We start from the raw sequence: 26851 nt of genomic DNA on the forward strand, positions 1-26851 counted from the left end.
TTACACATTGCCACATCACAGCTGTTTAATTGCAATTTTATTTGTGTAAACAAATGTACAATTGCCTCTCACTTATTAAAAACTTCGATCTCTATAGTAATTAAAATTCTTAAGTTATACAGTTGAGTATTTGGCTAGTAGTCAACATAAAGTACACTTACAACTATATAATATTAAAAGAATCATGCATAATATGGAAGTGGCTAATAATTACTTTTAAAAGGTCAATCCATTTACTAATTTCTCTCATTTTCTAAGAGCCCAGCCACCTAAGTCTTGTCCAAGGAATGCATCGGAAGACCCCAGTTCTCAATATTATTAATAGGAAGAATTGATATATGTTATTTGTTTCATAAATTATTAAGAGTAAAGAACTAATATACGTTATTGTGTTTTATGGATTCCTCTGCTGAATATTCAGCAGGACAATAGGGTCCCTCTACCCATGGCTGACAAGTGTATTTAGCTATATATTCCATGACTTCAAACAGAGCCTTCCTGGCCTTGTTAATTTTCTCTGTGGTCTCTTTCATGAAGCCACTGGGAAGATCCTGGAAGGATGTGGCAGTAGAGAGGACAGCTTGTAGCTCTGTTAAATCACACTGAGCCTGTTGGACTTTTTGTTGAAGATGTTCAGGAAGGCTCTGCAGGTTGGTTAAGACATTCTGGCAGACCTCCTGCATCTTCTGTGCAACAGTGTAAGATGTGGCTAGAGAATGGGATTCCATCTGTTATGAAAAAAATGAACAAAAAGATCTGTTAATTGAACATCATAGGTGTTCATCTATGGCAGGGGTAGGCAAAGTTGGCTCTTCTATGACTTATGGACTTCAACTCCCAGAATTCCTGAGCCAATCATGCTAGCTCAGGCATTCTGGGAGTTGAAGTCTACATGTCATAGAAGAGCCAACTTTGCCTACCCCTGATCTATGGGATTATCTGAAGGGAGGGAGGGGGTGGGGAGAGAGATTGACAGACGGACATAGGGCAACTGAATATTCTTGTTTATGCATGGAGACACCATTGTTGATTGCTGTTCCCTTGATTTCAGCCATGCAGTACATGCCAGGTGGCAGAATTCAAATCTCCTCCCTCTTTTCTTCCTCAAACAATTTTCTGTATGTTGTGTATGTTCTATAAAGGATCTTAGACCCAGCTCTTCATCTCAGCCTTTTCATATATCCTGAGAAACACACCAACTCTCTTCTGGTTCTGGGAATAATTTTTGCATAAATATATAGTTTGTTTAATAATGTTGCAACATCCAATTTGCGTCAGCCACTGGGGATAAAGATTTAGTCCAGTGTTGGCGAAACGTTTTTGATCCGGGTGCCAAAAGGATGCGCTTGCGGGTGATAGGGCGTGTGTGTGTACCCACATCTGTAATGCAATGCTCTCCCCCACCGCATGCACACAACCCCCCCTGCGCTGCCCTTCCACATATGCGGACAGGCCTCACTGAAGCCTCCGGACTTCCAATAAGCTTTTAGGGCCTTTTTTTGCCCTTGCCCAGGGTTCAGAAAAGCCTCCTGAAGCCTGGAGATGGCAAAAAAACAGGCCAGGAGGCTTTGTTCCAGTTTTTGCTGGAGCAAAATGGCTTCAGGAGGCTTTCCTGAACTCTGGGGAGAGCAAAAACGGCCATAAAGAAGGCACGAATCCCAGCGGCCAATTAGGTCCCACAGAGGTGGCCTTCTCCAGGTCCCGTCGACCAAACAATGTCGGCTGGCAGGACCCAGGGGCAGAGCCTTCTCTGTGGTGGCCCCGGCCCTCTGGAATCAACTCCCTCTAGAGATTTGACCAGCCCTCACTCTCCTCGCCTTCCATAAAATGTTGAAGACCCACTTTTGTCGCCAGGTGTGGGCATAATTACCACCTTTCCCCCTCTTTTTAATTATGTTTTTGGCCTTACTGTATGATAGAGTAGGTTGAATGTGTGTGATTGCATAGTTAGGGATTTTATTATGTTATTAATACTTGCTTAAATTGATTTAATTTTTATTATTGGATTTGTAATGTATTGTACTACTGTTATGCTGTGAGCCGCCTCGAGTCTTCGGAGGGGGTGGCAGACAAATCTGATAAAGTATAAACTATAACTAAACTATAAATATCAGCGGACCAGCAGGCCCGAGCTGACAGAGGGCAATGCCTCACGTGCCGTCAGAAATGGCTTCGCATGCCACCACATGTGCCATAGGTTCACCATCCTTGATTTAATCTATTTAATAATGAATAATAATTACCAAATAAATCATAATTGTCTAGGTTTACCCAGTATGCCTAACCACAAACCATGGTCAAGGCAGAATCTTCACTGAGCAATGGCCATTCCCTATTTTTTTAATATCTTCAAAAGATGAATCATTCTCATGCTGAGATACCTCTGTCTGATTGGCTCCATTGCTCTGATCCTGCTTAGGTTCTCCTTTGTACCATTCCTTCCACATTTGGTACATTTTTTCGTGACCTCTGTGAACTTTGTAGTCCAATTCCTCCTTGGTATATTTTAGCTACAAAAAAGCAAAAAAAAAAAGGAAAAGGGAAAGAAAAAAATCATGCACTCAAGCCTAGTGTTTTGCGTTTGGCCTCATAACTACAGTTTTGGCTCAAAGGCCAGAGCTATACATTCCCTACTCTTATCATAAGAGCCACAGCGGCACAGTGGTTAGAATCTAGAACTGCAGGCTATTTCTGACGGCTGCTTGCGAAGCTGGTAAAATGAGGACCTAGTTTTTTGCGGGGCAAAATTCTGAGGGTACTAATAGCTATTGCTATCTTCAATTATTCAGAAAAATCTCTTAAGGAACTTCCATCAAGTTTATTCAGGAAGTATAGGTAGCCCTTGACCTATAACTATTCATTTTGTGACTGTTCAAAGTTACTGAAAGTCAGAAATTACTCTGTTTTTTCTTGTTATTCTGCATTATTTTGACTTTTTTCTGAACCATTCTTTCCTAGTCATTCTATGCTTCTGTAATACTTTTTCTTTCTTTATATATGATCTCTTATTGAAATGTAATAGTTTTCTTTAAAAAAAAGAAAATATTTTGCCCCAACAGACAAAATAAAAAAGAACCAGTGCACAATCAGCTGGGCATTTTTTCTTCATTATATAATTGCTGTAGCCTTTCGCATTAGCATTAATAAACAAGGCTCATTTTGGCCTGGGAACCTCAGAGGGCATTGCTAGTGATCTTCTAACATGACCAAAGTAGTTGTAGTGCATATTTGTGTGTGTGTGGGGGGGGGGAGGTTACTATTGGACAGAGGATTAAAGGAACAAATTGGAACTTCAAGCTTTGCAGATGTTTAAAGCATCCACCTCACCTTTTAAAATTCCTCCAGTGAGAGAAAATACTTAAATCTCTTTCAGCTTTGGATATTCCATTCCTCAAGCCCCATAAATGACCCCCCCCCCAAATTGGCATATGTCCACTGGCCTGCCAAGGGGTTTGGCCTGCCAGTGGGACTGCCCTGTGTCACCTGTCCTATGACACAAGCAGCAGCAGCAGAAGTAGAGACGCCTCCCCTCTGCACGTTTTTTTACCTACCCTGAACACTGGCTGCTTTCTCCATCTTGTGGCTCCTGAAATGAGAATGCAAATATTATATCTATTGCCATAATTTCTTGGCAGGATGTCTGCCATTATAGTAGGGAGGGGGTCTTACCAGTGGCCTTACCATTTCCTCTGCTACTAATCCATTTGAACACTTTTAATTATTCAATTTTTTCAAGTTTTTTCTTACAATGCTTATAAACTCTTAGTTCTCGTTATAATCCATAGAACTATTTATTTTTTTAATGGTAATTTTATTTAAGATTACAATTTTACAACAAAGTAACAAATCAATATGTTTTACAGAACTGAAGAAGTTTCCTTCAATCCTTACTGAAAGAAGTTACTAAGGACAAACTTTAAGGAATAAATAGCGAAAGAGTATTAAATTTTTTATTTTAAAAAGTTTCAAATGCCTATTGGTTCAGATAAATTTTAAATAACATTTTGGAGTTAATTATAAAGACCCATTCTCATAGGAAAATATAATTTTTAATTATTTAAAAAATAAAAAAGTCTAAAATTTGGGCATTAAAGGAAAATAGATGAAATATTACAATTATAAAAAACCACTCACCCTCAAATTATAAATGTAGAATGAAGCAAAATATTTTAACATTGCACATACTAAAAATATTTTGAACAATGAACCTAGAAATTAACTTTAAGAGTTTCTTCCTCTACAGATACACTACTTTGTAAATTGTTACTTTGTTGCAAATTGTAATCTTAAATGAAATTACCATTAAAAAAAGAAATAGTTCTACGGTTTATAATGAGAACTAAGAGTTTATAAGCATTGTAAGAAAAAAACTAGAAAAAATTGAATAATTAAAAGTGTTCAAATGGATTAGTAGCAATTCTTAAATATCTGATTTGCAAACCGATGGAAAAAAGTATAATTCAAAGATTCCTAACAACTGAAAAACCCTTAACTGGGTGCTGACTCTGGCTTCATCCTGACCATCTGCACCCTCACGCAATGTCCTTAGGACAGTGGTTCCCAACCTTTCTTTGACCATACCCCACCTAAGCATCTCTAAAATTGTGACCCCCCCCCTGACATATAATTGTTACTATTCAAAAGTGAACTCCTCAGCCAAAGGAAGCGTAAAAGGCCATTAACTTGGTTTAAACAAGGTTCCAATCGCTCCCATTAAAAATCAAATTGCCCCCCTGTAGGGCGTGGGCCCCACGTTGGGAACCATGGCCTTAGTAAAAAGTTTGGCTGCCCTATCCTGGTGTTGTCCCACCATGGCCAGGGTTTAAGGAGAAGGGGGAGGTGGTACCTGGGAATGGCTTCATCTTCTCCTGTGCAGCAGCAAAATCTTCTTCGCAAATATTTCCAAAATCTCTGTGAAATAAAATAGACATGTTAAAAGAGTTGGGAAGCATGAACTTCCTCCCCTACTGCGAGATTCCTCCTATTTGAGATATCAACACTTACCCTGCAGCACTTTCTGGCTGCCATGCTGAGACTTCACCCGGTTAGAATGCTCTGGGGAGGGGCTTATCAGGGCAACTGACAACCAGGTTCCCTTGGCAACAGGTAAACAATAGCCATTGTCTATGTCTACACAAGTGGGGCAGCTCACCTGGGTCTAGGGAAGGCCAGTGGCTGACTCTTTTGGTGACCTTTGGCCTCTGCATTTCCTGTGGGTAGTTGTCTGTTCATGAACAACAGGGAAGTACCATCATTGTGGCACAAAGCACAGAGGGCATCATGGCATCCTAGGGCGGAATCGACTTTTAGTCCAACTCTCTCTCTCCACTTATATTATGAGTTATGGGGGCTGCGTATCCCTACATCTATGGTTACATAATTGCAATTAGATGCTCGGCAATTGTCTTACATTGGTCACTGTTTGCATCCTTCTGGAATCCATGTGATGCCTCGATTTAGGACTGCAACAACTTACAAATATAATTCTGGCTTCAATTGCAGTCTTAAGTTGAGGATTACTGTTACTGATAATGGGACTTTACATTAGAGAGATTCTGTACTGAAATACATTCACTGCCCTAATATATAGAGAGAGACAGTTCTTCTTTCCTCAGGAATGGACTTGGTAGTAGCAAATATATTCTATTTTAAATTTCCAAATATACACTAGGAACAAAATAAAAATAAAAATAGACACCCAGTTTAAAGTAACCAGTTTCCCAACTTGTACAAAATCAGATACAATGAAATATGAAAGCACACGCTTCACGGAAACTGAACAATTTCTGACTTTCTTTTAAATCCAATTTTGCATTTTTGGTTCTAAAATATCCATTGTATCATATCGCTATAGTTTTTATTCTTCCTGTAATGGGAGAATTCAAAATATTGGAAACAGGATTAGGTAGACATAGGACAAGTAGTCATTAGGGTTCATTTAGAGTTCATTTAGTGACTGTTGAAAGTTACAATGGCACTGAAAATAGGAACTTATGACCACTTTTCAAACTTATGACCTTTGTATCAATCCCTTGATCATGTAATCAAATTGAGATGTTTGGCAATTGGTTCATACTTATGACCACTGCTGTGTCCCAAGTTCATATAAAGCCCTTCATGGCATAGGACCAGATTATCTCCGAGACCGCCTTCTGCCGCACGAATCCCAGCGACCGGTGAGATCCCACAGAGTTGGCCTCCTTAGGATCCCGTTAACCAAACCATGTCGGCTGGTGGGACCTAGGGGAAGAGTCTTCTCTGTGGGAGCCCCGACCCTCTAGAATCAGCTCCCCCCAGAGATTCTCACTGCCTCCACCCTCCTTGCCTTCCAAAAGAGCTTAAAAACTCATCTTTGCCGCCAGGCTTGGGACATTTACATCTTCCCCCTGATCAATGAATGTTTCAAGTATGAGTGTTGAATAATTGGTTTGATAGGTTTTACTTTCTTTTAATAGAATTTAATGGTTGTTTTTAATGTAGTATTAATTGGATTTATATGATTGTTCTGGTTTTTGTAAATGCTGTGAGCTGCCTCGAGTCCTTGGAGAGGGGCGGCATACAAATCCAATTAAATAAATAAATAAATAAATCTGATCATCTACTGCAACCGTTTGAAAAGCAAAATCAATGCTGAAGCCAAATTCATTTAACGACCATGTTAATAACTTATCACATACAGTTAACAACAATGGCCAAAAAAAGGTAGTAAAATGTGTCAAAACTCACTTAACAAATGTCTCACTTAAGAGCTGAAAGTTTGGGATCAATCCTGGTCATAAGTCGAGAACCATCTTTATAGCCCACGGACCAGCACTGACCAATCCGGTTTTGTGACATTATTGTAATGGCACCAGCGAGTGGCTACCGGTTCTTGTGAACTAGTCCGAAGTGGGAGAAACCCAGTTGGCGATAAAATACCAAGGCAAAACAAGGCAAGGCAACAGGAAGAAATGGTTACACCGGATATTTCTATTTGGGAGCAAATGTTATTTATTTAGCCTGCTCTGTGTCATATACATTTATTTATTTATTTATTTAGACTGGTCTATATCATATACATGGCATATACATGGACATTCTAATTTTTTAAGTTTCACCTGTAGCATCACACGATACTAGATTAGAGTTAGACCAGCTGGACATGCAAATCTAGATTCTCAATACAAAGTTATGGGCTTTCTTAACTTAATTTTGATTTTTCATATTATCTGGGCTTAGTAGTCAAAATCTTTTCAAAACCAGTTTCTGTGAAAATTTGATGGGCTTAAAAGACCATACATTTAAAGACCATACATTTCATTAGGGGTTTAACGTAGATTTGCCTGCTCCATCTTATTCTTACTAATTGAAAGTTCTAGGTTCATACAGAGGGACCCAGGTGCTCAGTGAGGAGTTCAGAACTTTTTTGGACAGGCATTTAAACTAGGTAAAGGGGACAGAGATGTAACTGATGTGGATGATTTCTGTTCCCGATCAATGATGATAAATCAGTTGCTTGAAGTTTATGAAAAGAGAGTTGTAAATAAAATAGATGTAGTTGTTGATGATAAGGGGAAAACTAATAATGATAATAATGTTCTTAGGGTAATGTGCACGAATGCTCGAAGCTTGAGCAACAAGCTCTGTGAGTTAATGGCCATAATTAGTGTTGGGCGAACCGAAATCGCAAAGTTCGGGTTCGTACCAAACTTTGCGAAATTCGGTATGCCGAACCCAAACCCGAACTTTTCCAAAGGTTCGGCAAAAGTTCGGGTTCAGGTTCAGGAGAATGCCAAGAAGCACCACTAGCCAGCTGTCACCTTCCCAGAAGAGCCGGGGAGCTGTCGGCCAGTCAGGAGGTGCAAACGGAGGTGGGGAATCCCAATAGGGGATTCCAGGGGTGGAGGTTTGACATCACGGAGACATCATTCCTGGAGTCCCCGTTTCGGCCGCCCAGGAAAGACGTCTCCGTGATGTCAAAGCTCCACCCCTGGAATCCCCTATTGGGATTTCCCACCTCCGTTTGCGCCTCTTGACCGGCCGACAGCTACCCGGCTCTTCTGGGAAGGTGAAAAATATTCTAGTCTGTGCAGTCAAAGCAAGCCTGTAGCTTCAATTTTGCCTCTTCAATCCAAGTCTTTACTGATTTAATTGTTGGTTTTGTGGCTTTAAATCTTTGTAAGCAGATAGAAAATGCATCATGCGATGATCAGAATGGCTCACAGCTGCTCTTGGTTTTTTATGGAAATTGGGTTTTGGAAGGCTGACACCTAGAGTTAAAACCTAATGGTTATCTGTAATTTACTAAGCATATCTCTCCTCAATGCAGCAGCCACATTGATTCTGTTGTAGTTCCACCCTTTGATTTTCTGTTAATTGTTCTTTCTGACCTCTTTAGCCATTCATTTCCTCCTTGTCCCTGAAAACCCCCTCTAAATCCTCCTCACCTACCTCTTTCACAAAAACCTCTATCACTGCACTATTTTGATGAAAGACTTGAGCAAGAACCCAATTCTTCTCTCCTTCTGTTTGGTCCTTTCTGAACTTTTATTTCTATTACTCTTTTCATCCTGTACATCAATGACCTCTGCGATAATATCGCAAGCAACTGTGTGCTTTTTGCCGACGATGTGAAACTTTTCAACACCACTGACAACACACTCACTCTCCAAAAAGACCTCGACTTTGTCTCAGATTGGTCTAACACCTGGCAACTTCAAATATCAACCAACAAATGCTCTACCCTCCACATCGGCAAAAAGAATCCAAACCACATATATGAACTGAATAAACAAATTCTCTCAGCCAACCCACACTCAGTAAAAGACCCTGGAATACTAATAACAAATGACCTAAGTGCTAAAGCCCACTGCAACAATATCGCCGAAAAGGCTTCCAGAGTTGTTAACCTGATCCTACGTAGCTTCTGCTCTGGCAATCTCTCACTACTGACTAGAGCCTACAAAACCTATGCCAGACCCATTCTCGAATACAGCTCATCTGTCTGGAACCCACACCACATCTCAGACATCAACACTCTCTAAAACGTCCAAAGGTATTTCACCAGAAGAGCCCTTCACTCCTCCACTCGAAACAGAATACCCTACGAAAATAGACTAACTATCCTGGATCTTGAAAGCTTAGAACTGCGGCACCTAAAACACGATTTAAATATTGCCCACAAGATCATATGCTGCAACGTCCTTCCGGTCAACGACTACTTCAGCTTCAACAGCAACAACACAAGAGCACACAACAGATTCAAACTTAATATTAACCGCTCCAAACTTGACTGTAAAAAATATGACTTTAACAATCGAGTTGTCGAAGCGTGGAACTCATTGCCGGACTCAGTGGTGTCAGCCCCCAGCCCCCAACATTTCTCCCTAAGACTCTCCACGATTGACCTCTCCAGGTTCCTAAGAGGCCAGTAAGGGGCATACATAAGTGCACTGATGTGCCTATCGTCCCCTGTCCAATTGTCTTTCCTTATCTCATATATCATATATTTTCTCTCCATTCCTTCTACTTCTCTTCTTTCTTACTTTCTATCTTTATTTATATTACTTAATGTCTATTCTATTTCATATGTATTGTATATTGGACAAAGAATAAATAAATATTAGTATGTTTAATAAGCTATGTCTAGTAATTCTGAGATTGGGCGCAGCAGGAGGCAAGTCTAACATCAGTGAACCTTTATAAAAAGGAATTAAACTATTTTTGGGCAGTTAGGTTTTTGATAGAGCTGCATACGTGCAGAGAAACTGATCCTTGTGAGAGACTTCTTTTGAAGTTGCCTGCAAGAATGAATCAAACAACCTATCTAACCTCTAAAATGGAATATAATAAATTGCAACCTTCAAGAACCAGATCAAATACTAGAACCCGCTATTTCAAGCCACTTACACATTGCCACATCACAGCTGTTTAATTGCAATTTTATTTGTGTAAACAAATGTACAATTGCCTCTCACTTATTAAAAACTTCGATCTCTATAGTAATTAAAATTCTTAAGTTATACAGTTGAGTATTTGGCTAGTAGTCAACATAAAGTACACTTACAACTATATAATATTAAAAGAATCATGCATAATATGGAAGTGGCTAATAATTACTTTTAAAAGGTCAATCCATTTACTAATTTCTCTCATTTTCTAAGAGCCCAGCCACCTAAGTCTTGTCCAAGGAATGCATCGGAAGACCCCAGTTCTCAATATTATTAATAGGAAGAATTGATATATGTTATTTGTTTCATAAATTATTAAGAGTAAAGAACTAATATACGTTATTGTGTTTTATGGATTCCTCTGCTGAATATTCAGCAGGACAATAGGGTCCCTCTACCCATGGCTGACAAGTGTATTTAGCTATATATTCCATGACTTCAAACAGAGCCTTCCTGGCCTTGTTAATTTTCTCTGTGGTCTCTTTCATGAAGCCACTGGGAAGATCCTGGAAGGATGTGGCAGTAGAGAGGACAGCTTGTAGCTCTGTTAAATCACACTGAGCCTGTTGGACTTTTTGTTGAAGATGTTCAGGAAGGCTCTGCAGGTTGGTTAAGACATTCTGGCAGACCTCCTGCATCTTCTGTGCAACAGTGTAAGATGTGGCTAGAGAATGGGATTCCATCTGTTATGAAAAAAATGAACAAAAAGATCTGTTAATTGAACATCATAGGTGTTCATCTATGGCAGGGGTAGGCAAAGTTGGCTCTTCTATGACTTATGGACTTCAACTCCCAGAATTCCTGAGCCAATCATGCTAGCTCAGGCATTCTGGGAGTTGAAGTCTACATGTCATAGAAGAGCCAACTTTGCCTACCCCTGATCTATGGGATTATCTGAAGGGAGGGAGGGGGTGGGGAGAGAGATTGACAGACGGACATAGGGCAACTGAATATTCTTGTTTATGCATGGAGACACCATTGTTGATTGCTGTTCCCTTGATTTCAGCCATGCAGTACATGCCAGGTGGCAGAATTCAAATCTCCTCCCTCTTTTCTTCCTCAAACAATTTTCTGTATGTTGTGTATGTTCTATAAAGGATCTTAGACCCAGCTCTTCATCTCAGCCTTTTCATATATCCTGAGAAACACACCAACTCTCTTCTGGTTCTGGGAATAATTTTTGCATAAATATATAGTTTGTTTAATAATGTTGCAACATCCAATTTGCGTCAGCCACTGGGGATAAAGATTTAGTCCAGTGTTGGCGAAACGTTTTTGATCCGGGTGCCAAAAGGATGCGCTTGCGGGTGATAGGGCGTGTGTGTGTACCCACATCTGTAATGCAATGCTCTCCCCCACCGCATGCACACAACCCCCCCTGCGCTGCCCTTCCACATATGCGGACAGGCCTCACTGAAGCCTCCGGACTTCCAATAAGCTTTTAGGGCCTTTTTTTGCCCTTGCCCAGGGTTCAGAAAAGCCTCCTGAAGCCTGGAGATGGCAAAAAAACAGGCCAGGAGGCTTTGTTCCAGTTTTTGCTGGAGCAAAATGGCTTCAGGAGGCTTTCCTGAACTCTGGGGAGAGCAAAAACGGCCATAAAGAAGGCACGAATCCCAGCGGCCAATTAGGTCCCACAGAGGTGGCCTTCTCCAGGTCCCGTCGACCAAACAATGTCGGCTGGCAGGACCCAGGGGCAGAGCCTTCTCTGTGGTGGCCCCGGCCCTCTGGAATCAACTCCCTCTAGAGATTTGACCAGCCCTCACTCTCCTCGCCTTCCATAAAATGTTGAAGACCCACTTTTGTCGCCAGGTGTGGGCATAATTACCACCTTTCCCCCTCTTTTTAATTATGTTTTTGGCCTTACTGTATGATAGAGTAGGTTGAATGTGTGTGATTGCATAGTTAGGGATTTTATTATGTTATTAATACTTGCTTAAATTGATTTAATTTTTATTATTGGATTTGTAATGTATTGTACTACTGTTATGCTGTGAGCCGCCTCGAGTCTTCGGAGGGGGTGGCAGACAAATCTGATAAAGTATAAACTATAACTAAACTATAAATATCAGCGGACCAGCAGGCCCGAGCTGACAGAGGGCAATGCCTCACGTGCCGTCAGAAATGGCTTCGCATGCCACCACATGTGCCATAGGTTCACCATCCTTGATTTAATCTATTTAATAATGAATAATAATTACCAAATAAATCATAATTGTCTAGGTTTACCCAGTATGCCTAACCACAAACCATGGTCAAGGCAGAATCTTCACTGAGCAATGGCCATTCCCTATTTTTTTAATATCTTCAAAAGATGAATCATTCTCATGCTGAGATACCTCTGTCTGATTGGCTCCATTGCTCTGATCCTGCTTAGGTTCTCCTTTGTACCATTCCTTCCACATTTGGTACATTTTTTCGTGACCTCTGTGAACTTTGTAGTCCAATTCCTCCTTGGTATATTTTAGCTACAAAAAAGCAAAAAAAAAAAGGAAAAGGGAAAGAAAAAAATCATGCACTCAAGCCTAGTGTTTTGCGTTTGGCCTCATAACTACAGTTTTGGCTCAAAGGCCAGAGCTATACATTCCCTACTCTTATCATAAGAGCCACAGCGGCACAGTGGTTAGAATCTAGAACTGCAGGCTATTTCTGACGGCTGCTTGCGAAGCTGGTAAAATGAGGACCTAGTTTTTTGCGGGGCAAAATTCTGAGGGTACTAATAGCTATTGCTATCTTCAATTATTCAGAAAAATCTCTTAAGGAACTTCCATCAAGTTTATTCAGGAAGTATAGGTAGCCCTTGACCTATAACTATTCATTTTGTGACTGTTCAAAGTTACTGAAAGTCAGAAATTACTCTGTTTTTTCTTGTTATTCTGCATTATTTTGACTTTTTTCTGAACCATTCTTTCCTAGTCATTCTATGCTTCTGTAATACTTTTTCTTTCTTTATATATGATCTCTTATTGAAATGTAATAGTTTTCTTTAAAAAAAAGAAAATATTTTGCCCCAACAGACAAAATAAAAAAGAACCAGTGCACAATCAGCTGGGCATTTTTTCTTCATTATATAATTGCTGTAGCCTTTCGCATTAGCATTAATAAACAAGGCTCATTTTGGCCTGGGAACCTCAGAGGGCATTGCTAGTGATCTTCTAACATGACCAAAGTAGTTGTAGTGCATATTTGTGTGTGTGTGGGGGGGGGGAGGTTACTATTGGACAGAGGATTAAAGGAACAAATTGGAACTTCAAGCTTTGCAGATGTTTAAAGCATCCACCTCACCTTTTAAAATTCCTCCAGTGAGAGAAAATACTTAAATCTCTTTCAGCTTTGGATATTCCATTCCTCAAGCCCCATAAATGACCCCCCCCCCAAATTGGCATATGTCCACTGGCCTGCCAAGGGGTTTGGCCTGCCAGTGGGACTGCCCTGTGTCACCTGTCCTATGACACAAGCAGCAGCAGCAGAAGTAGAGACGCCTCCCCTCTGCACGTTTTTTTACCTACCCTGAACACTGGCTGCTTTCTCCATCTTGTGGCTCCTGAAATGAGAATGCAAATATTATATCTATTGCCATAATTTCTTGGCAGGATGTCTGCCATTATAGTAGGGAGGGGGTCTTACCAGTGGCCTTACCATTTCCTTAATGGACTCCACAATAGGGGAGAGCCCTGGAGTCCATTTGGTTGGGATCACCATCCTGGGGAGAGAACGAAGGGCCTGGCATTCAGGTAGGGCAACAACCAAGGACTGTCCAAACAGCCCAGCCACCAATATTGGATCCTAACAACATTCAAAATATTATTGCCCAATATTATATAACAGTGTATGGCTGCTTTTCAGCAAATGGCTGTTTTTCCACTCTACATGGTGATTACCGGAGCTTGCTCTAGTCACCCACAAAACCAGGCCCAGCCTCTGCTGAACCAGCCTTCTTTGCAACACAAATCTTTGGAGGATTAGAGGATCATAATTATTCAGATACCTCAGGTAATGAGAGCCAAGCCTCAGCAATGGAAGAGGCAGAGTGTCAGGATGAGGCCCTCTCTGCTGATGAAGCTTTACCAATAGAGCAGCCTACTCCTGCAGGCCTTTTTTCACCAGCCTTATTTAAATCACTTCTCCAGAAGGCTACGACTGCTTCTGGCCTGGCCACGCCTCCTATCACAGGAACTGGAAACAAAGCTTCTACTTCCATTCCATATACTGTATTGCTGAACAAGTCCAGGCAGTGGCCCTTATTCCAGCTCCTCAGCTGTTCATTGATAACATTCAGAAGCAGTTCACTGTTCCTGTGGCAGACTCAATACCTCCAACTTTTGACAAGAAGCATTTCAATGTAGCTCTTGAGCTAGCAAACTTGCTCAAGCCCCTAACTTATCACCTACAGTTAACAACAATGGCAAAAAAAAAAGATAGTAAAATGGGGCAAAACTCACTTAACAAATGTCTCACTTAACAGCTGAAAGTTTGGGTTCAATTCTGGTCATAGGTTGAGAACCACCTCTATAACTCATAGAAGCTTTCCTAGGGCTAAGATTCCAGGCTTTCCCTCCCATCTGTCCTTCCACTCCCAGCTCCCAAATTTCCAACTTCTCTTCCCTCCAAGAATATAAACAGGAAGGAGGACCCCTGTGTTATTGATTGATGGTTATAAGAGCCAATCAGCATTCACTGAATTTGTGGGTAATAGGAAATGGCCTTTCCCAACACAAGGCCTCCAAATCAGGCCTGAGATGAGAGATGTTGAGATGTGGTCCATGCTGTTTGTCCTCCTGTAATTCCCCCCAGGATGAGACAGCCAGTGTTTTCAATGGTTTGCATCAGGGGTAGGTTCCGACTTCCCTCGCTGCTGGTTCGCATGGGTGCGCTTCGTGGGAGGGCCAGTTCTTCGTGGGCACACATGCACAGTAAGAAAAAAATCCCCTCCCCCCAAAAAACCCCAAAGCCAAAAAAAAAATATGTGGCCTCCATATGCACAGTACAGGAACTTGGCTTCTGCACCTGCTCAGGAGGAAAAACATTTTTAAAATGTGGTGGGAATTTTTTTTATTTTTAAAGATGGTGGTGCCCATGGACCGGCACTGACCAATCCGGTTTTGTGACATTATCATGACGGCACTAGCGGGTGGCTACCGGTTCTTGTGAACCAGTACGAACTGGGAGAAACCCACCTCTGGTTTGTACACTTTTTGCAGTGAAGAGAGACACACAAACACAAAAGCCCATAATTAACTATGAGTAGGTTTATGATGGCGATAAAATACCAAGGCAAAACAAAGCAAGGCAACAGGAAGGAATTATTACACCGGATATTTCCATTTGGGAGCAAATTTTATTTATTTAGACTGGTCTATATCATATACGTGGCATATACATGGATATTCTAATTTTTCAAGTTTCACCTGCAGCATCACATGATGCTAGATTAGTTAGACCAGCTGGACATGCAAATCCAGATTCTCAATACAAAGTTATGGACTTTCTTAACTTAATTTTGATTTTTCGTATTATATGGGCTTAGAAGTCAAAATCTTTTAAAAATCAGTTTCTCTGAAAATTTGATGGGCTTAAAAGACCATACATTTCATTAGGGGTTTAACATAGATGTGGCTGCTCCATCTTATTCTTATTTATCTGAAAGTTCTAGGTTAATATTTGTTTTAAATTATTATAGATGTATAGACATTTGGTCCTACCTCAAGGCATTGTTTTAAACCAGGGGTCTCAAACTCAATTTACCTTGGGGGCCGCTGGAGGTAGAGTCTGGGTGAGGCTGGGTCACATCAGGTTTTCCCCCAAAAAAGCTCTTACAAAAACATTCCAATGTTATCAAATGTCTTTATTTTTTCATCTTATTTTATGTTTAAAAATAAAAATAAATTAACAAATTCATAAGAAAAATAAAAATAAATCAGTAATAAATAAAAAAAATGAAAATGATAATAATAATAACAACAACAACAATAATAATAATACAGCAGATATAGAAGACTGAAGAAACCACATATACTGTAGTTGCTGACTAGAGAAATGTAATTAGTATTATTGAGATTCAAATGTCTGTATTAATAGTTCTTTAACATTTAACTTTCTGAACATGAATGGAACATTGAACATGAACTGTTTTGAACGTGGCTTCTTCTCCCTACTTCTTGCTGCTAGAGATCTGGCAGCTCTTACTCTTGCATAGCCAAGCCACATTTGGTTTAAGGGAGGAAGCAGTTGAGATCCTCCATAGGGCTTGGAGATGCTCATCAGTAAGTCTGGACCTGTACTTGGATTTGTTAAATCAGAAGCTGGTGGCCGAGGAAGGTTAACAGCTCTTTATTGGCAATCAGGAACAGTTGAAGTGACCAGCTCGCAGGTAGGAAGTGACTGCTGGCTACCGGCTAAAGCTGCGCCTTATATACCTTGCTGGCGCGGGGAAAACAGCCGTGAGTTCCTCTTTTTTAAACTTTTGCGCCAAGGTTTCCCTTGGCCGCGACTTAAGCCAATCAGCGGTTACCTTTATTTAAAAGTACAAACATAACACCCTTCCCCCCATAGCTTGAACAAACTGTCAATCATTTAGATGTGTGACGTAGTCTTGTAGCCTGATTGGTGGCTTGCCGACTCGCCCAGACCTGCACAGTTCAGTTTGCAGGGAGTTGTCCTCCTGGTCGGCTGGCTGCTGTGCTGCTCCGTCCTGGTAAAGATTGTCTTCCCCTATGGACGTAGAAGTGGCCTTTCCAACGCCAGCCGCCAGGGTTCCAGGGCAGCCGCCGCTGGATGCCAGAAGAGGATGCGCTGAGTAGTCTGGTTGGTTTTGGTAATTCCCATGCGTTTGATCTACGGGAAAAATGTCATTGTTACTTTGTGTTAACTCACTTGGATGTCGTTTTCTGATTTGGTCTATGTGTCTGCGCCAGATTTTCCCATTGGCTGGTTGGATCGTTTATGATTTGGGGCCGGTTTTGGATTCAATTGTCCCCTCTCTCCAGTGGAGATTTGAGTCAAAGTCTTTTGCATAGACTGGGTCACCCATTTTAAAAGTCCGTTCTGGTTCCGTTGTATGCTTATCTTTCCTTTCGGAATACTCTGGGTGAATTCTGTCCAGCTGGGAACGGAGTTTCCTCCCCATGAGAACTGGACTTTTGTTTGTGCTAGCCGACGGGGTTATGTCCTGGACTAATAGGAATTCGCCCAGCTGCTGTTGCCATTCTCCAGGTGCTGACCGATACAGGGCTTCTTTTGTGAACCTCAACATGCGTTCAAACCGGCCACTAGCGGCCGGGAAATGGGGAGATATTAATGCATGTCAGATCCCTCTTTCGGCCAGGAAGACCTCCATTTGCCTGGAGGTTAGTTGTGGGGTGATGTCCTGGACTAATAGGAATTCGTCCAGCTGCTGTTGCCATTCTCCAGGTGCTGACCGGTGCAGGGCTTCTTTTGTGAACCTCACCATGCGTTCAAACCGGCCACTAGCGGCCGGGAAATGGGGAGATATTAATGCATGTCGGATCCCTCTTTCGGCCAGGAAGACCTCCATTTGCCTGGAGGTTAGTTGTGGACCGTTGTCTGAGACGAGCACATCCGGCAGTCCATGTGTTAAGAAAAGTCTCCGCAGCCCCTTTATTGTAGCTGCTGTTGTAGTTGAGGTCATTAAGACAATCTCCAGCCGCTTGGAGTATGCATCGACCACAATGAGGAATGATTGTCCCGCTAGAGGTCCTGCGAAGTCTATGTGTATTCGGGACCATGGTCCCTTTGGTGTCTCCCACTCCGTTGGTTTGGTCTTTGGTGGGTCTGGGCGAGTTTGTTGGCATGGGTGACATGTGGCTACCCAGGTTTCTATGTCCTGATCTAAACCTGGCCACCAAAGGTGGCTCCTGGCCAGGCTTTCATCTTTACCATGCCTGGGTGATCCTGGTGTAACAATTTCAATGCTTTCTTCTGCAGCTGTTTAGGAATTACCACCCTGTCACCCCACAATATGCAATCTCTTAATACACTTAATTCAGTTTGTCTGTTCTTGAATACCTGACATGTCTCTTTTGGAATTTTCCCCGGCCACCCTTTAAGTACCCATTGTTTTACTCGGGATAACAAGGGGTCTATTTCTGTCTCTCTGGCTATTTCCGCTGCCGTTATTAATGGGTTTTCTTGCATTTCTATCAGCAATACATTGGACGCTGGGGCTGGGTCGTGTACTAATTCTGCCTGAGGACACCTACTTAACACGTCTGTGTGCCCAATTTCCTTCCCCCTCCCTGTGCTTAAGTACATAATTATAAGCAGCTAAAAAGATCGTCCAACGGGTCATTCTCGGAGACAGAAATGTGGGGGTCTGCTTATCTCCTGCTAAAATGCCTAACAATGGCTTGTGGTCCGTAATCAATGTAAAAGAGTGGCCAAACAAATATCCATGGAAGCGTTTAACGCCTGCAACTAAAGCTAATGCCTCCTTATCCAAATGAGAGTAATTCCTTTCTGCAGGTGAAAGGGTTTTAGAATAAAAAGCAAATGGGGCATCTGCGCGGGGAAAACAGACGTGAGTTCCTCTTTTTTAAACTTTCGCAACAAGGTTTCCCTTGGCCGCGACTTAAGCCAATCAGCGGTTACCTTTATTTAAAAGTACAAACATAACAGGATTTATTGAAGTTCAAGGTAGAGAAGAGCTTTTCGCACAAGTATGTGCTCCCAAAAAGACACATGGTCCACTTGAACATTCGGGAAAGCTCAGGGAAGCTGGGGGGGGGGGGGGATTCTGTCAAAAATTGCCCAAGCTTGTCTGCTTTTCCACTCACCTCCCTGAACTTGGCTTTGAGTTCAGAGTTGCACTGCAGGTCAATGAGCGCCATTTGAAGCACAGGAGGGGTATCCTGCACATCAAAGGAGAAGGGGTTCCCAAAAATTTGAAATGTTGCTCTGTGCGTCGTGAAGTCTGCAAATCTGTGATCAAATTCCTCCTGTAGCTTCAAAATGACATCCACATACTCCTCACCACTGAATGGTGTGCCTGCATCTATGAGTGCCTTGCATGCTGGGAAATGGCAAATGTTTGTCTGAGAAAGCTGGGCTTTCCATAACATACGTTTTGTAGAGAATGCTCTCACATTGTCATAGGCAGCACTGACAAGTTGCCCCTGGCCTTGTAACTTTTTGTTCAGTACAGTAAGCTCATGTATTGATATCAACAAAAAAAGCTAAGTCCATAAGCCATTTTGTATCACTTGGCGCAGGAATAGCAATCCCATCTTTCTCCACTTCCGCTCTCAACTCAAAAAATCTCTTCAATATGTTTCCCCTGCTGAGCCAACGTACCTCGGTGAAGTAGAGCACATCCCCATATTCTGACTCCATTTCCTCTAAAGAAGCCTGAAACCTGTGCTTTAAGCCCCTGGATCTGATACTCCTCAGCATGTTTAGTTGTGTAATGACATTTCAAATTGTATTCTTTGTGCAAATAAGACACGTGCTCATCACCAACCTTTTTTCTTCACTGCAGGCTTTGAAAAAGACATGTTTAGGGCTGTCTTATATATAATTGCCCCCCGGAGGCGGAGTAAAGACGCTGAGACATATATTGTGGATTAATTAAGGGTCATTTATTAGTTAGCATAAATTTAAATAAATTTAAATACGTAACTTGGAATATTTAATTCAAAACAAACTAAGGACCTGCAGAGCCAAACTAACGGGGCGGAAATTCCTAAATAACTAAATGCGCCACACCCCCTAACCAATCCAGTCCGCACCGTCAGTGTGGAATAGGCGAAAAAACGGCCGCCTCTAAAGGGGAGGCCGCAAAAAATTCCTATTCGGCCCCAAAGGCGACCTCCTTATGACACACTGTTGATAGCGGAGGGTGGGCGGGTGTTCGCTCCAATTGCCGCAATGCGGAGGTCCCTTCCGGATCGCCCTTAAATTATTAGTTTTGCTTTGCAGAGTCACTTAAAAACAAAACAGAAACACCAACTTTAAACCACATTTCGGGGGGTGGGGGTGGAAAGCAACTCAGGTTAGTCATACATACCTCAAAGCCAACGATAAAGCCACTTCTGGCCTCAGTGGTCTTTATATACCTATAAAAACATGAAAAGGCAGAGGCGGGCTATCATTGACTGACAGTTCCAAAAAGCAATCAAAAGCTTCTTCCACTGCTGAATGGGAGATAAGGAAAGACAATGGTTTTAACAACCCACAATCAGGTTGATTAAGAATTATGTTAACTAGAATTAAAAACATCCAGAGGAGCCGATGCTAGAAAAGGTAGCTATAAATTTATAGTAACCATATCTGTCCTTTATTAAAAAGGGCAATCTTTTATTTTTTTAAAAAACCTTTCCTTTAGATTTATTAAAAAATTCATCATTATTCTAGGTCTTGCTGTTTTATTTTTCTTCATTCTACAGAGTTGTAAACACAAAGAATTAAATGTTTGTATTCTTATGAACCTCTTTCAGATTTATCCCTTTTGGGGATTATACTTTATTTTTTTCCAAGGTGTAGGTTCCTTTCCTGGTGTAGGTCGTCTCTGATTTACAACCAGTTTAATAGCCATTCAAAATTATAATGTACTCAGTTATCGCATCGTCAGATGATTGCATTTTGTGTGCCTGGCAGCCAAACTTGCATTTATGATGGCTTGCAATGGCCCATGGTCATGTCATCACATTTGCAACACTTTTTGCCAATGGCAAAACCGCCCACTGGTTAAAACGGATTTGCACTTACGACCACATGTTTTGCTTAATAATCACAATGACTTGCGTAAGGATGGTCATAAAAACAGTTGTAACATTAAATCTTATCAAATAGTGACTCAACTTATGACTGCGGTACCTTAACAACTGATATTCAGATCCTTATTATAGTTGTAAATTTTGGACTACTGACCGTCCTATTTCATTAGTATTTCATTATCCTATTAGATTTCTTTGTGCCTTTGTTTCTTTAGTGTTATGCAGCTTAGCTATTTATCATTGCTGTATCTTTATTTAGTGTTATGCAGCCTAGCTATTTATCATTGTTGTATCTTCTTGCTGTGAGATTCCGGATGCTGCGCATGTGGAGCAACCGTAATCTCGTGCGCAGACGTTCTTCCAGCAGCAAAAATTCTGTGCATGCATGGAATCAAAACCCGTGATTTTAGCTGCCAGAATTGCTTAGGTTGTGCGTGCATTGCGCCTGCAAGACCGGCGGCAGTGGACCGAGACTACGCACTCCATTGCCGCTGCCGGAATAGCGTTTCCAACCATTCTGGGTCCTGCCCATCCCTACGTAGTGCAGTCTCCTGGAGTTCTGCATTCCCTGCAGGCTTTTCACAGCCAACTACCAACTCACCTCTGGAGGTGCCTGGAGCTGGTTCTTCCTCCTTCTGTTGCAGCTCCTGGGGAAGGAAGGAAAGGCTGTTATTTGTACCAGTTTGCTCTTTCTGTACTTGCCCTCTGCTCTTCCCACGTAGCATATTGGAGTCCTTCCTATCTGAGGGGCTCGTCTTCTGGCATTGTTTTGATGCTTTTCTTGGGGTTTTCTTACTAAGGATACTGGAGGAGGCTGCCATTTCCTTCTCCAGTAGACCACATTGTGCCAGCATCCCCCACTAGGACCTGTCTGATTGGGTGGCCCTGCACAGCATAGCTCATTGCTTCATTGAGCTTCGCAAGGCAAGGCATTGATCCCTGAAGAGGGTAGAATACATACCTCTAATTCCTGGAGGAGGCGCTCCAAGCTGTCCGGGGTGTTTCCCTCCAGGCTGCCCAAATTCGCCGGACTGTTCTCTGGAGAATCCTGTGGACGACAATGATCCCATTCTAAATTACCAATCTCATTACTAGGAAGAATTGCCACAATAAAAATGACCATATTACCCAAATTTCTATATTACTTCCAAACAATCCCAATTAAATTAGAAGGAACCTTTAAAAAAAAAAATAGACAAATTAATATCCAAATTTATATGGCAAATGAAGAGACCAGAATTAGACTTAAATGGACACAAGATAGCCCTATGCAAGGCGGACTTGGCTTACCCGACTTCAAACTCTATTACCGAGCAGCAGCCCTAACATGGGTTAAAGAGTGGATACAACTTCAAAATACGAGACTACTAGCTTTGGAAGGATATGATATCCAGTCCGGATGGCACAGTTTCATTTGGGACAGCAAATCTACTACACACTCATATTTTAAACACCATCTGATAAGGAAGTCATTAATAGACAACTGGAACTTAATTAGGAAGCAACATTATTTTAAAATACCACTATGGTTCTCAAGCATAGAAGCAATAATTTACCCAAACACTATAAGTCGACAAAAACTATTAAACTATTCACAGTTATTAAATAAAGACTCAAAATTAAAAACACGAACACAGTTAAATGAAGAAGGAATAAAAGTGGATTGGTGGTGTTATCACCAAATATCATCTAGATTCCATGTAGACATAAAGAAATATGGAATACAGAAAAACTACACTCCATTAGATAAAATCTTATCAGGGCCCCACAAGAAATCAATTGCAAACATTTACAAAATACTCCAAGAACACCAAAACGTGGAAGAAATAGTAAAAGGGAATATGATTGCTTGGGCAAAGAATATAGGTCACACAATACAATTGTACCAATGGGAAAAAATATGGCATACCAATTACAAAATCACAAAATCCACCGCATACAAAGAAAATGCAATAAAAATGTTTTATAGATGGCATGTGCCCCCTGAAAGGCTAGCAAAAATGTACACCAACCTCAAGCCTAACTGTTGGAAGTGTGGTGAGAAACAAGGTTCATATTTTCATATGTGGTGAACCTGCAGACAAGTTAAAGGAATCTGGCACAAACTTCAGAAATGGATAAAGGAAATAACTAAGATTGAACTAGAAATGAAACCTGAAATATTTTTGCTTGGCATTATTGAAAATCAGATGAATAAGGAACATTATTACCTAATACAACATCTAATAACATCAACGAGAATAGCTATCGCACAATTTTGGAAGAATGAAAACATGCCAAATGAAAGGAATTTAATAAAAAAAAATGTTACATTGTGCTGAAGCAGATAAACTAACAATGGAACTAAAAGAAAAAGAAAAAACAAAATACTACCAAATATGGGAATAATTTTACATTTGGTTAAATAAAAGAACACCCCTTTATAGTGCTGCGAGATAAAGAAAAAACTTAAAGAACAATCTTTTTTTAAAAAGTCAATACAGTGGTCCCCCGAGTTTCGCGATCCGAAGTGTGGAATCAGAAGTGTGGAAAGTGTTCTCACTGAGAGTTAGCAACTTGAGAGGGCAAAAAACCAGGTTCAAATCGGACTTGGAAATCAGAAGTGACAGAACGACTCGTGCCCCAAGAAAGCCGGTGACAGGGGCGAATCGGGCGGGCGGGGGTAGCGGCGAGGAGCCCGGAGATGCTGGGGGGGGTGGCCGGCATGAAAAATAACCATTGCCAGCCTCCGAACTGCCGTCGCCACACCATCTGTGCATGCGCGGCCATGGAAACCAGGACACGCTTGCGCAGATGGTGTTTTTACTTCCGTGCCGCTCATCGCGAGGTTACGATTATCGCGAGGGGTCTTGGAACGGAACCCTCGCGATAATCGGGGGACCACTATATAGTTTTTTGCTTGGTTTATTTGATAAGAACTTACGACATAAGAATTCAACTATAACAACATACAACTCAAACCACTGGTCTTAACACCGCCAAGAATTTTTTTTTTTAAAAAAGAGAGGACGCTGTCAACAATCTCTACTACAGGAGAAGAGAAGAAATATATTTCTTGCTTGTTTTTTCTGTTCTCTGTATTTTATGTAAATGTACTGTTTGTCGTTATTGTCTTATTATATATACAGTGGTACCACGGTACTCGACCACAATTCGTTCCAAAAGTGTGGTCGAGAACCGATTTGGTCGAGTACCAAATTTATTTATCTCATAGGAAATAATGGAAATGGATTTAATTGGTTCCCAGCCAATGTTAACTCTCTGAGAACCAATTAAATCTATTTTCTTTATTTCCAATGGGATAAATAAATTCGGTACTCCAAGCTGCAGGAAGGGTGGGGGCTGCTGCAATCCCGGCAGCTTCGGGGGGCTGCTTTCCTCATTGCTTCCTCTTATTATATGTATGCAGCTGCAAAAACTTTCTCCTTCCCGGCGCCGCCGTTGCAGCCGCCGGGAAGGAGAAAGTTTTTGCAGCTGCTTACAGGTAATAAGAGGAAGCAATGAGGAAAGGAGCCCCGCGAAGCTGCCGGGATTGCAGCAGCCCCCGGCGGTAACATTTCGGATAATGAACAAAATTTTCTCTGGCTGTTTGGTATCTGAATTTTTGTTCAGATACTGAAGCAAATTTTTGCCGAAAATTTTGTTCGTTATCCGAAATGTACGAGAACCAAAGCGTTCGAGTACCGAGGTACCACTGTATGTAAATAAAAATTATTTTTTAAAAAAAAAAAAGAATACATACCTCTAATTCCTGGATGAGGCGTTCCAAGCTGTCCGGGGTGTCTTCGTCCAGGCTGCCCAAATCAGTGAAACTGTCCTGAGAATCCTGTGGACGACAATAATCCCATTCTCCATTAAGGACACCAGTCCCTGCTGATTTGTGGCAAAGGAGCCATTGGCACCAGAGCTTGGGAGCATGTGGCTAACCTAAGTACCATCTCCCAAGGGCCGGGTGTCCCCCTGCTCCGCTGCCCAGAACGCTCCAGCACCGCTCGGTCAGGGTAGGAGAACTAACTAGGGGGACTCCACCCCTCCCCAACTGAGAAGACTTTGTCTTACTTACCCAAGGGCTGGAGGATCCCAAAAATGAGGCCAGGTCCAGGCTGCTCCCTGACCCCATTTGAGCTGTCATCGAATCCTGCAAATGAAGATACGGAGGCTAAATCCTAAGCTTTCTGCGTCCCAGTAAGATTGAGAAAGGACAGGGTGCATCAGGCCCTATGGGCCAACAGCAAGCCTTAAGGTTAGGGCGATGCCTTCAGTCCTGATGGGAGGGGGAGAAAGCTTTTGCAAGCCTTAAGCTTAGAAGGATATCTACCATAATTTCTCCCCCTCCCATCAGGAGTCAAGGCATCGCCCTAACCCTCTCACCCTCTGCCCCCCTGCCAAAGGTTTCTTACCTCCGAGGGCTCTCGCTGCCAGATCGTATAGGTCGTCTCTCTGGGGGAAGAAAACAAAGGGGAGAAAGATCAAAAGCAGCCATGGCCCATTTTGCAAAAGTGGCCATGTAGACGCTCCAAGAGCCCTTCCAGCTGGCCTGCCAAGGGGTTTGGCCTGCCAGTGGGACTGCCCTGTGTCACCTGTCCTATGACACAAGCAGCAGCAGCAGAAGCAGAGACGCCTCCCCTCTGCACGTTTTTTTACCTACCCTGAACCCTGGCTGTATTCTCCATCTTGTGGCTCCTGAAATAAGAAGGCAAATATTATATCTATTGGCATAATTTCTTGGCAGGATGTCTGCCATTACAGTGGGGAGGGGGTCTTACCAGTGGCCTTACCAGTTCCTTAATAGAGGAGAGCCCTGGAGTCCACCTTCTGGGGATCTCCATCCTGGGGAGAGAACGAAGGGCCTGAGTCATTCTTCTGTTAGCCAAAGTAGAGGCAGAGGGTAGAGATGCCTCCCCTCTTGTAAACCTTACTCCTAGCCACCTTCTTGGGGGCTTCAGAGTCCCTCGGATGAGAGGACACTCACCCCACGAAGGGCAGGTCCCTGCCAGACTTCGATGTATTTGGGGTCCTGGCAGCCCCAGCCATCGATACCTGCAAGTAAAAAAAAAATCCAAAGAGCTCTTCTTCAGTTTTCTAGGCTGGCCAAGTTCCCCCCAGTGGGATTTCCACCCTTCCCCCACCCAGATTTGAGGAATGGCCACCCACTGGCCACGTTGCAGAAGCGTACTTACTCCAGGAGGTGTCTCTTCTCCTCCTCTTCCTCCTCCTTCAGTCCTGCCCAAAAGAAGAAGGTGGCATGTCAAAAACATCCATCTCTAGCTGAGCCTCTCCTTTCTCAGCCTGGCCTGTCAGCCTGCCCATCTTTTTGCCCCTGAAGGCCCCTCTGCACAGAAAGTCATTTTGGGGAGAGGATCTTACAGACTCTGCAGACCTTCAGCGGTGCCTAGGGATGGGCAGCAACCACTTTCAGCTGGAAAACTCCCTCATTGTCCAGGTTTACTGCCTTATAAATAAAGTACAGGCTGGAGTGGGAGCGCTGGAGGTGATTGCTTTTTTTCCACAGTTGTCCATGAGAGGCAGAGAATTGCAAAGCAACAGCCATCCCCCTCACAGGCCCATCCAAACGGAGATGCTGCCATTGTCCAAGTTTATTTCCCTCCTGACCCTCCCCTGCCACCGCCGCTCTCCTACAGCCGCTCATGGACAACTGCGCTCGGCGAGCCGCTGGGGATTTGGAAACACCAGGGATTTGGTGGCACCTTTTAAATAAAGTAAAGTCCTGATTTTCCTTTCTCTCGACTGCCCAGAGTGAATGAAACATTTCGCTTCTCAGGGTGCTGGGACGAGGATTCTTCTCCCTCTGCTACTAATCCATTTGAACACTTTTAATTATTCAATTTTTTCAAGTTTTTTCTTACAATGCTTATAAACTCTTAGTTCTCGTTATAATCCATAGAACTATTTCTTTTTTTAATGGTAATTTTATTTAAGATTACAATTTTACAACAAAGTAACAAATCAATATGTTTTACAGAACTGAAGAAGTTTCCTTCAATCCTTACTGAAAGAAGTTACTAAGGACAAACTTTAAGGAATAAATAGCGAAAGAGTATTAAATTTTTTATTTTAAAAAGTTTCAAATGCCTATTGGTTCAGATAAATTTTAAATAACATTTTGGAGTTAATTATAAAGACCCATTCTCATAGGAAAATATAATTTTTAATTATTTAAAAAATAAAAAAGTC

Source organism: Erythrolamprus reginae, chromosome 2 (genome assembly GCF_031021105.1).
Source record: "Erythrolamprus reginae isolate rEryReg1 chromosome 2, rEryReg1.hap1, whole genome shotgun sequence".
Classification (NCBI taxonomy): Eukaryota; Metazoa; Chordata; class Lepidosauria; order Squamata; family Dipsadidae; genus Erythrolamprus; species Erythrolamprus reginae.